Source organism: Pteropus vampyrus, unplaced genomic scaffold (genome assembly GCF_000151845.1).
Source record: "Pteropus vampyrus isolate Shadow unplaced genomic scaffold, Pvam_2.0 Scaffold310, whole genome shotgun sequence".
Lineage (NCBI taxonomy): Eukaryota > Metazoa > Chordata > Mammalia > Chiroptera > Pteropodidae > Pteropus > Pteropus vampyrus.
In genome coordinates, this window is record NW_011889091.1 from 201,077 (window position 1) to 206,056 (window position 4,980).

Sequence of the window (4,980 nt, forward strand, 5' to 3'; positions counted from 1 at the left end):
AACGCAGTTCTGCTACCTAATAGCTCTGAGGTCCTGAGACGTTTTTTTGTTTGTTTTTAAACCTTTTAACATCTTATTTTCATCTTATGTAAAAGTAGAATTAAAAATATTGCCTTAATACATTGTGGGTAGACTGCAGCGAGCATACCAGTGTGTAGCACTTTTCTAATCAAATAGAATCAATAAATGATTGTGGTGGTGTTTGTTAGAAATGCTGTGACTTGTCCATGGCTATACAGCAGGTAAAAATTGGAGTCAGGAGTCAGAGTAACATTCGCTAATACTTCAACGATTTTCCAATGAAATACTTTTCACTGAGTATAATAAATATTTCATTTTTGCTTTTTTGCTGTTTATTAGGTCCAGAATGATTTTGTTGGAAATGAACTTGTAGGTCAGCATGAATTTTCGTGCATGCTTTGGTATTTACATAAGGTTAAATGCAGAGGACTGGCATAAGAATAGGAGTAAGTGAAATAGCTATAGATCTGGGCTATAAATGGAGGCACTTGCTTTCCTGTAACAAGTGTCAGGATGAATAGACATCTCTGGCCCAGAAATCAACCACTTACAAAACTCCACAATTCCTGTTTGTCTCGACCAAAGGACTTTTTCTATACCTGTAGACATTCTGTTACTACTTTCCGCCTGAGCTGTAAATATGTTTTTACTCTTTCAATTTTTGTATTGTTTACCCAGTTATAGAAATGTTGATCACACGGAATTATATCTAGAAACAATATTAACAATGAAGATGAAATCTGAGTGATAAATTTTGCAATTTAAACAGATTGAAAAAATGAACAAGATTTTTCCTGGATTAAAATATGGATATGTTCATGTGTATGTATGTACATACATACATATATATCCTTTTCCATGCATGTATGTGCACACACATGTAAAATTATGTAATAGTATTTGTAAATTCCACAAGGCTCTTTGAATTCTTAACTAGTTATCAATAATTTTTATTTGTTTAATGTAATATAATACATGAGTACCTTGTAATCTAGGGAATTTATTTTAATTGTTCTTTTCATTTCTCTTAAATATAAACCATGAATAATAAAAATAGTTTTATTGAACAACATAGAAAAAAAATCTTGCCTTCACATTCTATATGTTTATTTCCTTATTCTGCACTATCCATTGACTATTTACCCATGTGTTATTATCAGCTAATTAGTTTGTCATCTCATCTATATTAGAATGTTAGAATTTGAAAATGTTAACATTTAATGATCTTGACCATGACCAGCCAGAAAGAGAATTAAGGTGACATAGACTTTTGGGCATCAGTGAGAGATTTAAGGGTAGGATCACCTGAGATCACAAGGCTGCCAGAGTTGCAGAAACAACCAACTTAGGTGGAATAAAGGAATAAATATCATACTGAGAAATTAACTTCTTCAGATCTATTCTCATGTGGTAAAATTACTTTTTGCATTATGAAAAATAGTATTTTCTATGGTGTTAGCTTTCTTACGAAAAAAGATATAAGAAAACTTAAGTGAAATAATTGTTGTCCCAAACTTAGTTTGTAAAAAAAAAAAGGCGATATTCTAATCTCAGAGAATATGCAACAGGATATATAAGGTAGCTTTTGTCTAAAGGTGAGTTTGTTGAGTTTTATTCTTGTTCTCTCTGCTTGTCCTCCAGCTTCTTCAACACGATTCTGAAAAGATGAGACTGAATTTATTTCTTGTATCTCTCAAAAGCTTGCTTTTTTTCACTTTCTCAAAAATCAAGAGAATATGTATTGGTGCTACTAAGAACACTACTGAAGAAATATTTAGAATAAACTCTTCTTCACATTGCCATATTAGTCAGGGTTCTCATGTTAAACAGGACCAATACTATATCTATAAAGAGATTTATTAGAAGGTATCGGCTCACATGATTATGGAGACTGAGAAGGCTCATGATCTATCAACCGCAAACTGGGATTCAGGACAATAGGTGGTATAGTTAGAAAGCCTGAAAGCCACTGGTGTCAGTTCCAGTCTGAGTCTGAAGGCCTGAGAACCAGGAGTGTTGAGGACAGGAGAAGATTGATGTCCCAGCTCAAATAGTTTATCAATGTGATAATTGGGTTGGATATATACTACATATATTTACTTAAAGAAGCTTGATAGGAAAAGAATAGAGTGTAACATATGAAGTTTAGTTTATTTCCAACATTATTCTGGGATTACACAATATATTTTTGTGAGTCTTTTTTTCTCTGAATATAATCCTGCATATTTGGCAAAGTTTATAGTGAACCACAACGTCTTAGGCCTCATTAGTTTGCTGACATCTCATTTAATATTGTCTTATAATATTTTCCTGAATTTTACATCAAGTACCTATTTTAAGCATAATGCCCATTGCAGTTTTTCATGCATGATAGGATTCAGCATGGAATAGGTTGATTGTTTAGATGACAGTGAAGCAGATATATACATATGTTTTACGTATTTTAAAGAATATTTATGTAACATTTATTTTATATGCATTTATATTATAAATTTATATATATTTACATATTTATATAACTTACATATCACACACTTAGAAAATTAATAAACTCCAAATATCAAAGAGGGAGAAGAATTTGCAGGGAGAATAGAAATATTAATGAAACTAATAGGGTAAGTGAACACCTTGGAATTTCCCCTTTCCCCCAAATTTTATATTCTCACAATATATTCCTCTTACCTTTTCAGAGAATTGAATACAGAACCTCTCCATAGTGTCTCAGAGTAACTCTGTGCACTGCAACTATTGCCTAGGGAGTGTGTATGTGTGTTTATAAACATGCATTCTGCATAAAATAATCATGATCCTTAGGTATAATTACAAATTGCAAAGACTGAATATGTAAATGCTGGTAGAGTTATCCAAAGGTAGTGTCGTGTTTAGATTATGGACAGATGAATCAGGAACGAGTGAGTGAAGAGAGAATTGCATGTTCAATCAGAATAAGTTAAGAGGAAATTATCTATTTTGATCATTTGGTGAAAATTTCATAGAGAAAGAAGGGTTATGGGAGCATCTTACATTTTCTGCACTAAGTAAATTTTGGGAAAAGTTTATGGGCCTAGTAATTTAGCCTATATATAATGAATTTTCGCATTGCTTGAGTAATGCACTTGCTTTTTTTTTTCTTTTTTTTTTTTGCCTTCTCTCTGTGCAAGTATATGTTATCAGTCAGTTAAAACTGCCTATTATATGTAACTTTATGCTTCACTGGCTAATGAATTAGAAAAGTTACAATGAGGCTTAATAGTATCTAACATTTGTATCTCTTGAAAATTGCTTGACTGAACTCTCTGCCTACATTCTCTTGTATTTTTTTTTTTGCTTACCTTCTATAAGTTGTCTGGTTTGGAACATTGAAAAAAAAAAATCTTAGCAATACCATGAACCTTTGCTATAACTCAGAGCTCAGGTACCATGAACCAAACAGACTATGGGATGAAATGTCATGTCAGTATTTGTATTCACCTTTATTCCTGAATTAGCTATTGATCTTTACCATGGTCAACATCATGTTAGGTTTTGTGAGAGCTAAAGAAATGTCTGCTATCATTCAGAAAACCATCTAAAAGGGCCCATAAATGAAAAAAAAAAAAATGAGGCAAATAACTGAGGATAAAGAGTTAAGTAAGAGCAAAGAAGAGTCACTTTCCACTAGGAAGGAGTATAGGGAACATCAAAGTAGACTTCATGGTGCATGTTAACAGTTGACTGGAGCCTTTAACATGAATAGAATGTTCGGTCAGAATCAGGTTTGGAGACACAGGTTAAGTACTAACATTCCTGGAAGAGAATTGAATGATGTGTAGTCCATTTGTGCTGAAGTGGTAGGAGAAAATGATGTCTTCATTATTAGCCACCAGCTTCTGTTAGATGATGACCCTGCAGTGCTGTGAAGCTCACAGCATTAACATCCACCATGATAGCAAAGATATTTCATTGACATAATTCTTGAAATGTTTTTTAGCTGTAAATGTAAATCAATGTTCCCAACCTCTTTTGTGGATTATGATAAGCAGAATGTGGTTTAGGATCTGTTCAACTTTACACTGATTTTCAGTAAGTTGAAATGTCATAAATGTTCTTTTTCCCCAGACATAGGTTTCTGTGGAGAGACTTTCTTTTTAATTTTTTAATTTAATTGTTTTATTAAATTTATTGGGGTGATATTTATTAATAAAATTATATAGGTTTCTATAATACATCATCTGTATAGTGCATTGTGTGTTCAACCCAAAGTCAAGTCTTCTTCTATCACCATATATTTGACCATCTTTACTCTTTTCTACCTCCTCCATTCCCCCTTTCCCTTTGGTAACGACTAAAGTGTTGGACTTTTTTTTTTTTTGATATTACGTCAGAGTCTTTTAGGTTTTATGTCTCCAATGGAAAACATGAGAAAACTTTTTTTTAATCCAGTGTATTCTTTGTTGGGTCAAAAATTCAAGTTTTTTAAGTTTAGTTTTTTAAAAGAATTATATTCAATAAAATTTATAATTTATTAGCAAGAAATGATGTTTTTGTGAATCACACGGGGAAAAGTACAAGGCCTTGATCTGCATTTAGAGATTTGTGCTACTTGTAAGTACGTTTGATATGGCTCATGTGAGATGTATTCATTGTATATAGATTTGCTCAGATTTAGATTTGCTCAGAGCAAGTTTTCTTTGCATTTATGATACTTATCTAGTTATTTTTAGATGGGCCTACTTGCAAAAAGAAAGTTTTCTCAACATTCATTTTCGTATTACACTGTCATTGAAAACTATATTAAGGCACCAAGGAAATAGTGACAACAGCTAAAATTTGTGAAAATTTGGTCTCATTGCACTATGTGGATCTAGGAATATAATACTATTAGCCAAATGAAGTCTAGTTTCATTGTAAAAGGAATAATATCAATGATTTCAGAGCTGGTTATTAGTTTTACCTGAGGAGCTTTTAAAATGTTAGCAT